Source organism: Myotis myotis, unplaced genomic scaffold, assembly GCF_014108235.1.
Source record: "Myotis myotis isolate mMyoMyo1 unplaced genomic scaffold, mMyoMyo1.p scaffold_m19_p_4, whole genome shotgun sequence".
Classification (NCBI taxonomy): Eukaryota; Metazoa; Chordata; class Mammalia; order Chiroptera; family Vespertilionidae; genus Myotis; species Myotis myotis.
Genome location: NW_023416346.1, coordinates 114384888 through 114400536, shown reverse-complemented (window position 1 = coordinate 114400536; position 15649 = coordinate 114384888). Strand labels below are relative to the sequence as shown.

The 15649-nt window shown below is 39.0% G+C and overlaps 1 pseudogene; it reads left to right on the top strand.

The window, feature by feature from the left end:
• The first annotated feature begins 299 nt into the window (after positions 1-299).
• On the top strand, positions 300-15514 carry LOC118653595 (annotated as a pseudogene).
• Positions 15515-15649: the final 135 nt, after the last annotated feature.

The window sequence follows — 15649 nt, the reverse complement described above, 5'->3', positions numbered from 1 at the left end:
AAGAGATCACATTTGTGGTTACTAGAAGTGGGTGTTGGGAGAGGGGAGGAGGGGGAGGAAGAAGTTGGTCAAAAGGTATAACTTTCAGTTATAAGATAAATAAGTACTTGGGATGTAATATATAGCAAAATGACTGTAGTTGACACTATTCTATGATATATAGGAATTTAATGAAAGTAGATCCTAAGAGTTTTCATCTCAAAAAGAATTTTCTTTTTATTATATCTTTTTATCTTAATGAGTTGATGTATAACTGAAATTATTGTGGTAATCATTTCACAATATATGTAAGTCAAACCATGCAGTACACCTTAAACTTATGCAGTGAAGTATGTCAATTATTCATCAATAAAACTGGAAAAAAATGGAAGAATTTTAAATGCATATTGTTTAGGGATTTAAGTCAGTCTAAAAGGCTTCCTACTGTGTGATTCCAACTCTAGACATTTTGGAAATGGAAAACTATAGAGACAGTAAAAATACTACTGGTTGCCAGAGGTTCAGGGGGGGAGAGGGGAAGCATAGGGGATTCTCAGGGCAGTAAAATTATTATCTATATATATAAAGACATAATATGCAAATTAGGTCAGGATGCCATAACGGTCACAACCACCTCAGGAGGATGGGCTGGGCGGCTGGCGCCTGAGAGAACAACACGCAGCCACAGCCCAGAGCTGGAGAGAACAACCCTGCAGGCCCCAGCCCCGTGGCTGTGGCGCTGGGCTGCTGGGGCCGGAGCCAGCGGAGACACAAACCCGCAGAAGATGGCCCTGATTGGGCTGGTCCCTATGATGCCCAGTGTAGCCAGCAAACCAGCTGATCAGGGGTTGGGGCCTTTGGCCAACCTCGCAGCCCCTCCCCTCTGCCGGCCTGTCTCGGACTCTCCCATCCCGATCAAGAGCAGGGTGCACAGAGCCTGGAACCTTCCTCGTAGCCCTGAGTCTGTGGGGTTGAGAATTCTGATGGCCCTGCCCGGAGTAGAGGTGGCTGACAGGCAGGGACAGGAACCACAGGCCTCCAGGGAGCACCGCAGAGTTGGCAAGGAGAGGAGAGGGCCTGCGAAGGGGGAGGAGGTGAAGCCAGCTGACATCAGCTCAGAATTCAGCCCTTCCCCTCCGGAGGCAGCAAGACCTAAACCCAGAACCCCAGCCGGAATCAGAAGAGCCCGAAGGAGGCTTCAGGAAACTCTATGCAAAGCTGCACATTGAGAACTAGAGACTTCGTGAGGGCCTGACCCAGACCACGCTGGCGCAGCTCAAGGTGGAGCTGGAGCCCACCACGCAGAGGCAGGAGCGCTTTGCAGAGAGGCCAGCCCTCCTGGACCTGGAGAGATTTGAGCGCAGGGCCCTGGAGCGCAAGGCCGCTGAGCTGGAAGAGGAGCTGAAGGGCCTGTCCAACCTCCAGGCTGACAACCAGCACCTCAAGGAGGAGAACACGGCCCTGATCCGCATCATCAGCAAACTGTCCAAGCGACCCCGGAGGACTTGCCCCTGCACCCGCATTTATACAGCTGCTTCTGCCACATGCACCCCTTCCCCTCCCCTGTGTGAACACGAGTGACAGGGCTGCCGGGGAGTCTCTGAGAAGCCATAGCCTCCCCTCGGGACCTCCAGGCTGGGAGGGGAGGACAGAGCCCCCAGGAGCCAAGGGGGCCATCTGAGTCCAGGATGGAGACAGGAGGCTGATCCAGGTAGGGGGACCAGGGCTGCAAGCAGGACCAGAAAGGAACTGAGGACCAGTAGCCAGGACCAGAGTGGGCACCCAGAGGTCCCCTTTCACGTGTGCTGCCACCAGTCACCCCTCCAGCCCCTGAGCAGGGATCCGAGAATGTGCCAAGCATCCCGCCAGCCTGGGCCAGGTGGGCCTGTATATAGGGTTTGTGTGCAATAGCGAGGGACGTCTTCTATTTTTTGCTGGCCCCTCCCCAACACTGTCCTGGGCAGGAGGAGAAGGTAGTTTTGAGACATAGCACAGGCACCACAGATAAAAGTCGTGAAGTTGCAAAAAAAAAAAAAAAAAAAAAGAGCTGGCTGGCTGGCCAAACACCCCTTCCCTTCACCCCACCCTGGATCAGCCTGCCCCACCACAATAGGCCCACAGCCCCTTGCCGCTGCTGCCTGCCCCTGATCGTACCCCCCCCACCCCAATAGGGGGCTGGGTCGGCCAGCCAATCTCCTGCAGCCCCTCCCTCTGCCCAGCCCCACCCCAGATCAGCCCTCCCACCCCAATCAGGGGCAGGGCTGGCCGGCCAACCACCCATGGCTCCTCCCCCAAGCCACTGGCCCCTGATTAGCCAGCCCACAGACCACAGCCCTGCCCCCACTCAGTCCCCCAGCCCCAATCAGGCCAGCAGGGGGGGCATTTGGGGGCAATCAGGCCGGGGGGGGGGCAGTTGGGAGCAATCAGGCTGGCGGGGGGGGGGGCAGTTGGGGCAATCAGGCCGACAGTTGGGGGTGATCAGGCTGGCAGGCAGAGTGGTTAGGGGTGATCAGGCAGGCAGGCAGGTGAGCGGTTAGGAGCCAGCAGTCCCGAATTGTGAGAGGGATGTCTGACTGCCAGTGTGGGATCGGACCTGAACCAGCAGTCTGACATCCCCCGAGGGGTACTGGATTGGAGAGGGTGCAAGCCAGGCTGAAGGACAGCACAAATTTCATGCACCGGGCCTCTAGTGATATTATAATGGTAGACACATGACATTATGCATTTGTCAAAACCCATGAAACTACACTACCTAAAGAGTGAACCCTGCCGAGACCGGTTTGGCTCAGTGGATAGAGCGTCGGCCTGTGGACTGAGGGGTCCCAGGTTCGATTCCGGTCAAGGGCATGTACCTGGGTTGCGGGCACATCCCCAGTGGGAGATGTGCAGGAGGCGGCTGATCGATGTTTCTCTCCCATCGATGTTTCTAACTCTCTGTCTCTCTCCCTTCCTCTCTGTGAGAAGTCAATAAAATATATTAAAAAAAAAAGAGTGAACCCTAACGTAAACTATGAACTTTAATTATCAATAATGTTATCAATGTGGTTCATCAATTTTAACAAATATACCATACCAAGGTAAGTTGTATTTAATAGGAAAATTGTGTGTGGTATGGTAAGGAGAAGAGAGTATACATGGGAACTCTCTGTACTTTTTGCTCAAATTTTTTTATAAATGTAAACTGCTCTATAAAATAATCAATTAAAATAATTACCAGAGACTGGATCAAAGAAGTTAAAATGGAGAGATATAATATCAAAAAATGAAATAGGTCCACAGATGATGTAGATATTAGAGTTTTCAGACTTGAAAATAAATAAGATTAATTTGTACAAGAAAATAGATGAAAAGATGGATAATCCTGCTAGATAACTGGGACCTATAAATGGAATTAAATGGAAATTATAAAACTACAAAAGAACAAAAATAACTGAAGAATAATGTGTATATTATAGATACAGCAGAGGAGGAAAATAATTAAATGAAGATAAATCAGTATAGAATATTTTGAGTAAGCTTCTTTAAGTCTTAAAAGTAGAGAACAGTTAAACTTATGTAACCTGCAAATATTTCCTCCAAAAAATGAAATATATTTATTTTCAAAAGCAATACAAGATTTTGGGAGGAGGACAGGGATCAGCAGACCTTTATTAAAAATATATGCTAAATTATATTCTTTGGGCAAAAGAAAAATTATTTCAAGTGGAAGTACAGTAATGCAGAAAGAAATTAAGTCCTTAAGATAAGAAAAATAAAGAGAAATTTGAATACACATCATAATTTCAAAATATAAAATTTTATTTGTCTGTTGTATATAAAAAGCATATATGAGGTAAGCACTCCAAGGCTGGTAGGCAGCTCCATGTATCCAGCACCTTCTACCTTCCTACCCCATGACAACCAACACTTCACAAACTTTAAGATGGATATATCAGCCCATTCATCGCATCCACATTCCATCCAAGAGGGATGAAGAACATGCTTCTCCCTGATTCTAATTGGAACAGGGCATGATTCTTTACTAATTGGAACAAAACACTTCTATTTATATTCCATTGTATAGACACACTTGGCTGTTAAACAAGCTGGGAAATGTAGTCTTTATTCGGGCCACCATATACCCCCACTAAACATCAGGGGTTCCATTATTAAATTAGAAATTGAGAAGGGCCCATCCAGCATGGCTCAGTGGTTGAGCATTGACCTATGAACCAGGAGGTCACAGTTCGATTCTGGTCAAGGGCACATGTCCAGGTTGCAGGCTCAATCCCCAATGTGGGGCGTGCAAGAGGCAGCCGATCAATGATTCTCATCATTGATGTTTCTATGTCGCTCTCCCTCTCTCTTCCTCTCCAAAATCAATAAAAATATATGAAAAAAAGAAGAAATTGAGAAGGGGTTTATTTGGGGACCACGGAGCAGACTTGTAACCCAACTATCTATGAACATCTTTTTCTTATATAAAATTGTATCAACCTATTACCAAGAGAAAACACTCCAATGTACCATAGAATTACTGCATCTCAAAATAAGCTCTGTGGGTGATAACCATCTTCTCCCTCAGATTCATATATGGTACTTATTTTCCAGACATGTTTTATGACCTCTGATTATTTAATATTACATGATGGAGTACTAATAGAACAACTAAAATGAAGCTCCCACTCAAAGAATGGACTATAGAAAAAACACACAGCAGTCACTGATTGGTAACCATTATTAAACCCTGCAGGGCAGGAACTGTGAAAATTCCATATTAGAGCAATGCAGTAAATGGAAATCCCTCTGGTTGGGCCTTCTGTGATTTTTTTTTCTTTATTTTCCTCTGTGGTACCTGTCTTTATCCTTTGGGAAACTTTTTCTTTTCTTTCTTTTTTTTTATTATCTTCCATGGCCATGTTTGAAGAATAGTGGCAGAACTTTTTGCAACTGGTTTCACGCTGATTCAACTTCAGAGGCCTGGTGATTGCTTTATGGGTGAAACAGTTACAGGATTTTGCAGTCCTAACTTGTATTTTGTGTTTGTTTGTTTTCTTTGGGATTTTATATGGTAAAAATCTTTACTTCAAAACATAATTGATTTCTGGCCTTTTTGCTACAGGCCAGTTCTGTATTTAGACATGTGTTTAAGCCCTAAGACTCTAGTCTTTCATTTACCGTGCTCTCAGTAATAAGCAACCGCTGTCTCTCAGCTTGTGGCCATCTGAAACCCTAGACTCTGGCGAGAAGGAAATATCCTGAATCCCCTCCTTGATTAAAGGTCGTCTGCCCCTTTTGGCAGAATATCCTGCTAAATCTACCCCTTGAAAATGCCACTTCTATAGAAGGTTATTTGTCACATACATGAACAAATTCTGGAAATAAATGGGGCTTCAGAATCTTCATGTATTCTAGCATTTTCTATCTTGTAACTCCATCAAACTCAATGTGTGGCTTCCAATTCATGAACTAAACTAACTGCTGACCTCTAGCCATCACAGATGCATCCCAGCCAGAATAGAGGACTTTGCTGAAAATGTAACCTTTAAGTCAGGCAGCCATTTAGGATTCTATTACTTTAAAAAAGAGAGGCCAATGGGCATTAGAAGAAAATGAGTACTCTCCACGGTTATCATACAGGCTAACTTTTGAATTATTTAATTTTTTAAAAATCTGCATTTAATTCTCCCTTGTCACCGCTTCATCAATACTGTGTTTGTTTTTCTAATTTCTTATGCTTTTTAATTTCTTAACATGGTTATTCTTTATTTTTGAGCATTCTTCTTTAACAATAAATGTATTTAATGTATAAATGCAACTTTTGCTCTATCCATATACAGGGGTTGGCAAAAGTAGGTTTATAGCTGTCCATATGGAAAATAACACTATATCATAAAAGTGATGTAATGGTGTCACTACCAAATGAGCAGCGGCTCTCATGGTGGGCGGGGTGGGGCTGCAAGCACAGCCAGGCAGCATGGGTGGGTGGGGCCACGTGATTTCGAGCACTGGGCTTCTAGTAAATAGTAATAGAAGACTAAACTCTGTATTCCGTGTATTTAACAACTATAAGCCTACTTTTTCCAATCCCTGTATTTAGGTATGAAGTGTTCTCTTTTACACTGTTTTATAAGGAGTAATTTTCTATGTGATTTGCTTTTTGATGAAATAGCTATCTAGTAGTATATGTATTTGCTTCAAAGATGCTAAGAATTTTAGTAAAATATTTTACATAATTATGTCTATTTTTATTGATTTATTAAAATTAATTAAGGTATTCTTTGAGGCAAAGGACAAGATTAAATTTCAAGTGATTCTAGGCACAATCAAACTGAATATACCTTAAGTGGCATATGTAAGGCTCTGTGTGCATGCCTGCTTTTATATAAAATCAAGAGTTTGAAATATTTATTCTTTAATAACACAATTTACCTTTTTCAACAAGATCAAGCCAATCCTCAGAGAGCTGTGTTGACCTTAGCCATGACAATTTTATTTTGCTTAATGTGTTTATTTCTAGCTCCATTATTTCTTACACATTATTTTGTAGATGAAAAATCTGTTGCACGTTTGCTTTCTTTATTTTTGTGTAAAAAAGCTTTTTCCCTCCCTTGAAGGTTTTTAGAATTTTCTTATTATCTTTGCAGGACAAAAATTTAATCAATATAACTCTTTGGCTTTTTAAAATTAAACTTTTATTTTGAGATAATTATAAATGTACATGCAGTTTTAAGAAATAATATAGATTCCTTGTACTCTTGATCCAGTTTCACCCAATAGGGGCAGCTTGCATCTATAGTACAAAATGAAAATCAGGATACTGCCCTTGATACAAAATATAGAACATTCCCATAATCACCAGGATCCCACATGTGGTCCTTTTCTTCCCATGCATATTTCCCTGCCCCCTGACCCCACCCATCTCTAGTCTCTGGCAACAAGTAGTCTGGTCTTCCTTTCAATAATTTTGTCATTTCAAGAATGTTATGTAAATGGACAATCATAGTATGCAAACTTAACTTAGGTGTTAACTTTTTTTTTCACTAAGCTAATTCCAGGGAGATACAGCTAAACTATTGTTTGTATGAATAGTCTGTTCCTTATACTCACTGAGTAGTAAGTTCATGGTATAGACTTGCCATTGTTTAACCAGTCACTCATTGAAAGATTTCTGGGTTGTTTAAATTTTGGGCTATTTGTGTGGATATAAGTATTTACTTCTCTGGGATAAATGCCCCAGAGTACAATTGCTGAGTCACATGATTGCTGCAAAGTTAATTTTATAAGAAATGACTAAACTGTTTTCCAGAAGGGCTATACCATTTTACATTTCAACCAGTAATCTATAAGTAATCCACTTTCTTAGCATACTGTCAACATTTGGTATTGCCACTTTTTAAAAAAAAACTATTCTGATAGTTGTGTATCGAAATAGCATTGTGGCTTTAATCTGCTTTTCTTTAATGGCCATGATCTTGAACAACTATTTTTCCATCTGCATATCTGCATATCCTCTTTATCTTTGGTGAAATGTCTCTTATGTCTTCTTCCCAGTTCCTAGCTGACTTTTTTTTAAACAAGTTTTAAGAATTCTTCGCAAATATTTTCTTCCCATGTATAGCTTATGTTTTCACTTTCTTAACAGGTCTTTCACAGAAAAAAATGTTTTTAATTTTGGTGAGGTGTCAAGTCTGAGAACTTGTTACCTAGCTAAGATCCAGAAGATTTTGCCTTTATTTTATTCTAAAAGTATGTTTTATATTTTACATCCATGTTTTTAATCAATTTGAGTTAAATTTTTATTAAGGTGTATGGTTTAGGTCAGGGCTGTTATTGTTATTTTTATTATTATTTTGGCTTATGGGTATCCAATTGTTGCAGTATCATTTGTTGAAAAGGCTATCCTTCTTCCATTAAATTCCTATTGCACTTTTGTCAAACGTCGGTTGGTCATACCTGTGAGGGCATATCTTCTGGGTTCTATATTCCTTCCATTGATTGATATGTCTATCTCTGCTGGTACCACACTGCTTGATTTTTAGAACTAAACAGCAACCCTTAATATCAGGTAAAAGGTTTCTTCTCACATATAGCAGTGTTAAATGTAGTCATCATGTTGTACATTATACCCCTTGTACTTATTTATAATTAGAGGCCCGGTGCACTAAATCTGTGCACTTGAGGGGGTCCCTCAGCTTGGCCTGTGCCCTCTTGCAGTCCAGGAGCCCTCCAGGAGCCCTTACGGGAGTGGGACTAAGCTGTCAGTCGGACATCCTTAGCACTGCCACGGAGGCAGGAGAGGCTCCCGCCAGCACCACTGAGCTCACCAGCTGTGAGCCCAGCTTCTGGCTGAGCAGCGCTCCCCCTGTGGGATCGCACTGACCACCAGGGGGCAGCTCCTGCATTGAGCACCTGCCCCTTGGTGGTCAGTGTGTGTCATAGCGGCTGGTGGTTCTGCTGTTTGGTCAATTTGCATATTAGCCTTTTATTATATAGGATTCAAAGTTTATACCTTTTGAACACCCTCCTCCAAGTGCCCCTCCCAGCGACACCCACTTCTGGTAACCACAAATATGATCTCTATTTCTATGAGTTTTGTGTTTGTTTCTTTTTAGATTCCACATATAAATGAGATCATACAGTATCTGTCATCTTGGTCTATCTGACCTATTTCACTTAGTATAACTCTTTCAAGGTCCATTGGTGTTGTCACAAATGATAGGATTTCCTCATTCCTTATAGCTGAATAATATTCCACTGTATATACACCACCATTTCTTTACCTATTCAACCATCAATGAATACGTAGGTTGTTTCCATGTCTTGGCTATTGTAGATAATGCTGCTATGAACATGGGGGTGCATTAATCTTTTTGAGTCAGTGTGTTTCCTTTGGACATATTTCCAAATATGGAATTGCTAGATCATATTATAGTTCTATTTTTTATTTTTTGAGGAACTTCCATATTGCTTTCCATAGTGTCTGTACCAATTTCCAACCCCACCAACAGTGCACAAGGATTCCTTTCTCTTCACATCCATGCCAGAAACTCAAATTCCTTAACATGATATACAAGGCCCTTTATAGCTTGGAATTAAATCTTTCTCCTTTTCTGCTGTCCATCCTCACCAAATGTTTCATCTTTCTTTTTTAAAAAATATATTTTATTGATTTTTTACAGAGGAAGGGAGAGGGATAGAGAGTTAGAAACATTGACCAGCTGCCTCCTGCACACCCCCTACTGGGGATGTGCCTGCAACCAAGGTACATGCCCTTGACCAGAATCGAACCTGGGACCCTTCAGTCCGCAGGCTGGTGCTCTATCCACTGAGCAAAGCCGGTCAGGGCTTTTTCATCTTTCTTTAATCAAGGTATATATGTACCTCATCATAATCTTCCTTTGTCTTATCATGATTTCTTCTTGGAGTGGCATTGTTCTTGCTCATCTCCCGAAACCCACTTTCCTAGTCATCTTTCAAAACCGATTCAAATGTTATTTCCTCAGTCTTCTTTAAGTGCCCGAGGCAATAACAGTTCTTATCTTATTTTCTCCGTGCCTGTAGCATTTTCCGCATTATTTTTATGGTTTAGTACTTGATACTAAAATGGTTTATTTGTATGACTCTCTAACAGACTGAGGGCTAGGGTCTTGTCTTAATTTATCTTTGTATATTTAGGCTATAGTTCAATGTTTGATGTATACTCAGAACTCAGTAAATGAAGACTTAATTAATTAATCATCAATAAATCCATACATTGCCTCAGTCTTCATGTTGAATATCGACCTCTTAATAATACAACCATATCTGTAAAATGTGAAATAAATTGAACTGCATCTTTTTTTCCAATTTTTTTTCCAATCAGTGATTACAAATAATGTTAGACATTTTCCTACCTGTATTGGACAGCTAGTGTCTTTCCAGAGTGCTGCATTAAGGTTCCACATCTTGAGGATGAGAAAGTTAAAAGTACATTGTTAGTCCTAGCCGGTTTGGCTCAGTGGATAGAGCGTTGGCCTGCGGACTGAAGGGTCCCAGGTTCGATTCTGGCCAAGGGCATATGCCTGGGTTGTGGGCTTAATCCCCAGTAGGGGACATGCAGGAGGCAGCTTATCAATGATTCTCTCTCATCATTGATGTTTCTATCTCTCTATCCCTCTCCCTTCCTCTCTAAAATCAATAAAAATATTTTTTTTAAAAAGTACATTGTTTAATCAATGATAAGTGGATGAGGAGCTTGATAGTTGGATTTATGCTATCCATTTGCCATCCCTAGTCTTATTTGTTTTCATAAAGTCGTGATATCAATTTCTTTCAAGTCATGTTTGAATTTTGGGGGAAGCCAAATGCAAGAGACAACAGGGAAAAGAGAAGTACAGCTAAGAATTTCTGATCACAACATGTTTAAATTGAATTTTGCTAATGTGTAAACTCTGGATATGCTGTAAAGGATCCACAACATACGCAGTTTCCAATCAACTCGTGCTGTAGTGATTTCTGTTCTTATGTGATTGATCTCTTTAACATCATAAAATTCTAAATGATTTGTTACCAAACATGGTTTGTGAAAACAGAAAGTATATTAAAATAATAATTTCTTTTGTTCTTACATTTCAAAAATAAAAGGAAACCAAGTAGAACCCAAGAAACTGATATGAAAAGGAAAAGCATGACATGCCCATAGATCAGTAACTTTTTACAGTCATTTAAATGCCAGGAGGGATGGATGAATTATTTATAAGTACTCAAAATCCCTTATCTGTAGGTATTTCCGTTTATACTCTCTTGATTCAATGCCTAAAGGGAGTTTGGTAGCAAAAGGAGAAAATTCCTGGATCTACAGCCACACAATAGTTCACACAGATAACCTGTGCACTCCTTATGAGTAAATACAGACATCAATAGGAGTCTCAAAAGACTACCTCTTGTGAATGCATTTTGATTTCCATCCACTCACTTCACACTCTAAGTTGACAACCCAATGTTATCTCTGCAAGAATATTTAGTATGTGTCCTTACATCTAACATTTGCTTTCATTTTTTTCTTTTAATGTACAACTATAGAAAATGGAGACAATCTTAAAAAGCAATGTTTCTAGTTAACAAAATGTGAATGGAAGGGCATTTGACAACACTCATAAATTAGAACTAAATATTAAAAGGAATGCCTTCTAAGTGAAGAAATACTTGTAATGGAAAGATTAAATGAGTCTCTTCTTTCATATTCACAAGTAAAATAGTAATATTGCAATACGTCCAAGTCTCAGTTATTTAGTATATAATCAACCATTCATTAAGCACTAATATTGTTCACAGTACTATTCTAGTTAGTGAATGTTTAAAGAAATGAAAGATATATAAACAATGTATGAACTAGCTGTATTTACAATTGGTGCTCACCTAGACATCCTCCACATATCCAAATGCCTGATGGAAAGTTACAAATTGAAGATGTTTACAATCTGCTGACCTCAATATATCTGCTTACTATAAGGTATTAGGCACTACCCTTGTTGAAATTATGCTTGAAATGTCTAATAATAAATTCACTTTTCTGCTGAAACATCACAAGGATACTGAATTTCATAATATTTAAATAATTTAGAATAACATAATAAACTGAACTGGCTATAATTCCTCCTCCATAAATATATTAGCACAATTTCATGGCTAATTTTATTGGGCTCTCTAGTTGTGACCTTGGAAATTAGAAAAAATACCTCCAAATTGATCATACCCAAAGCAAGTCCTATTTCATGTTAAGAGAAGGGAATAGCCGAAACCGGTTTGGCTCAGTGGATAGAGCGTCGGCCTGCGGACTGAAGGGTCCCGGGTTCGATTCCGGTCAAGGGCATGTACCTGGGTTGCGGGCACATCCCCAGTGGGGGATGTGCAGGAGGCAGCTGATCGATGTTTCTCTCTCATCGATGTTTCTGACTCTCTATCTCTCTCCCTTCCTCTCTGTAAAAAATCAATAAAATATATTAAAAAAAAAAAAAAAAAGAGAAGGGAATAAAGTAATGGGTTATACCTTTGAAAAGCAATTCAAATAGGACTATTTACAGAGGTAGGGCCTTGTATAGTCCTGTTTTTTTTAAAGTGGATTAGATAAGTATTGCAAAAGGAAACTTGCATATGTTTGCAAATTTTGCATATTTACATATATTTGCCTGGATGTCTTTCAGTATGCATTTTCTAGGCTACAACGTGACCATGTTAGCACTTAACAGTGTAGAACTTGAAAGTCTATTCTTCATTTAATATCAAATCTCACCGGATCTCACATTATTCACCCAAGCTCTCCCATTTCACACATGGGAAAATTACCTTAAAATTCCTCTTATCCCCACAAAGGCTCGTTATTTTCCTATGAAAGTAGAAGCATGAAAATTCACTAGTCTAAATAAATATCCCTTAAAAATGCAAGTTTTTGTAACATAAGAGGTATCAAAAACATTTCATTAAAAGTATTCATCATTTATTATCAATTAAAGAAATGTTCTTTGTGATTGAATGTTTACTATGTGCCAGGCACGGTGCTAAGTTCTAAAGATTTCCTTTGATTAAGGCAGAAGTTCTTCCATCATTAAGCTCATAATTTAGAAAGAAAAATAAACTTATATCCACATATGAACTTTTAAAGTGCTATAAGAATTCAGAGGAACTAACTAATTTGGTAACATTGTATTGCATTATGATATGCCAAAAACTTTCACATACATGTACTCATGAATTTCTCACATCACTGCAAGAATAATTACAGAAAACTAAGAATATGATTTAAGAACACACACATATGTAATTAAGAAGACCATACAGTAAAGTATCTGCTTTCTTGTCAAGAAAATAATGTATATTTAACAGAAAAAAAAGCATTTAATTTCTAAGAGGCTTATAATTTTATTTATTCATTTTTAATATTTTTATTGATTTCAGAGAGTAAGGGAAAGGGAGAGAGATATAAAAACACCAATGATGAGAGGGAATCACTGATTGGCTGCTTCCTGCACGCCCCACACTGGGGACTGAGCCTGCAACCCCGGCATATGCCCTGACCGGGAATCAAACCCTGACCTTCTGGTTCAAAGGTTGATGCTCAACCACTGAGCCATGCTGGCTGGGCTAAGAGGCTTATAATTTTAAAACTTTAATGTTTTACCATATAAATTATAACATTATTTTTACAAGGTTATCTTCTATTAAAAGAAACAAGTTTCAACCATTATCAAGGCATTGTTATTGCATTTTAGGAAATGGTTAGAGAATGGGGTTTTAGTTAAACTGAATTTACCATTTAACTGGCAAAATTTAATATCAATTTTAATAAGAATCCCCTATGTGTTAAATGGAACAGCCTAAGGCAAGGACACTGATGCATAAGCTATGGGAACATGTGGCCCAAAAACCTCTCATGAATGGACAATTACATGGCTTGCTCTCACAAGTTATTTCTTTTTAGAAATATAGCCCTTACCAACCACAAATCTTTAATATAGTGAACACAGCATCAACCACAAAGTTGAAAGACAGGTCAGAATTCACAAAGTTTAAGTTATTGCTTCTGGCATTCTAGCAGACTAAGTAACCTGAACAACTCTGTTGATGGAAAAAATAGGGCAAAAAAAAAATTCTGGACAAAATATTTAAAAATATCTTAACGGCATCCAAGAATTGAAAAATTGGTAAAGAAACACTCAGAGGCCAATAAAATAAATGTAAACTAAAACCCAGAGGAAAAATATGTTGAGGGATAGCTTTCAACCTGATAACACTTGACAAGAAGGTGAACTTGAACTTTGGTTTTTCAGGCCCTATCACAACACAGAGGAGAATGGGCAAAGCCAAGTTAGGGTGTTTAGTAAGAAATACCCCATCATAGAGTTATACCTTCAAAATAAAAAATATACTAGAAGCAAGTCTGCCTCACTTCCTGCCTACAGAATAATGCCAAAAAAAAGTCCAATTGAACTTTGGCACTGAATGCACGGGGGAAAAATTAAGTCCTTCTTGGAAATTTGTAGCTAAAATCCAGCCCTTAGATGCTTTTATAACCTGATTTCCCACTACATGAGTAGGCTGAAAAATCTCTAGCCAAAAATTTAGTTCAAAGTGTCCAGAGTTGGTAAAACCTCTTGATAGCTTGCAGAAGAATATGAAAATACTCTTTTGAGACACTCATTCAAAACCTAGATTTCAAAGGATTCTCTGAGGTAAATTTTCCAAAATTATGAAAATTAAAAAATTACAAAATACAAAAGCAAATAAAGTATTATATATGAGAACCAGCAAAAGCACCAGACAATTAAGTCAAACCTGCAGATACTCCATATATTTGAATTATTAGAAAAAGAACAGAAAAATAAGTACAATGGTAGTTTTAAAAATAAAAGAAGTGATTAAATATGAGGAAAATAAGGAAATATGAAAAGGAAAAAACAGATCTAACAGTATCCATATTGAACTTGAATTAAAAATATAATATATTAAGAGCTAAATAGGCGAGGAAAACATGTTTGATAAAATGTAATATCAATTTTTAATTTAAAAATAATTTCAAAAGAATAGAAGAAAATTTCCTTAGTTTAATAAAGTATAAAGAGTCTTAGCAGCATTGTCTTTATTTTATTTTATTTTTTAATATATTTTATTGATTTTTTACAGAGAGGAAGGGAGAGAGATAGAGAGTTAGAAACATCGATGAGAGAGAAACATCGACCAGCTGCCTCCTGCACATCTCCTACGGGGGATATGCCCGCAACCCAGGTACATGCCCTTGACCGGAATCGAACCTGGGACCTTTCAGTCCGCAGGCCGACGCTCTATCCACTGAGCCAAACCGGTTTCGGCCTTTATTTTATTTTTTAATATATTTTTATTGATTTCAGATAGGAAGGGAGAGGGAAAGAGAGATAGAAACATCAATGATGAGATAGAATCATTGATTGGCTGCCTCCTACATGCCTCCTACTGGGGATTGAGCCCATAACCAGGGCATGTGTCCTTGACCGGAATCAAACCCAGGACCCTTGAATCCACTGGCCAACACTATTCACTGAGCCAAGCTGGCTAGGGCAGCAGCATTGTTTTTAGACCAAAACCTGGAAACAACTCAAATGTACACCAACAATAAAATAATTGAAATAATATATGAATCACAGTATTAAAGGAATACTATGCAATATAATTCTATACAAATACTATAAAATTGAAGAATCATATTTACAAATAACAAGGGTGAATACAAAATACTAACATTTCTAGACCTCAGACTCCTTGTCTATAAAATCAAGGGTTTTCCGAGAAGGGGAATTTGTATTATCCCAAGCAAACTGAAAAAGAAAGCCTGTAGGAACAAATTATCTTATTTTAAAATCAGAATATTCAATAAAGGATAATTCAGGATGTACATATTATACAGAACTTTGGTGATTTCATATGGGTAATTTTTCACTTAACTCTTTTTTTTCTCAATTAATAGGATATTTGTCTGCAGAAGGAGGAAGAGTCTGTAGTGCAAGGTTATGCCCATGCAGAATTACTGGCCGAGGTGGGCTAAAAATATGACTAGTCACAAGATTTTCCTGAGATATAGTAATCATCAGGAAGCAAGTTGCAGAAGTGCCCCATCAAAAGGGAAAATGTAATTCCAAAGCTGAATGGAACAAAGTGCTGAGAGAAGAGAGAAGGCAGT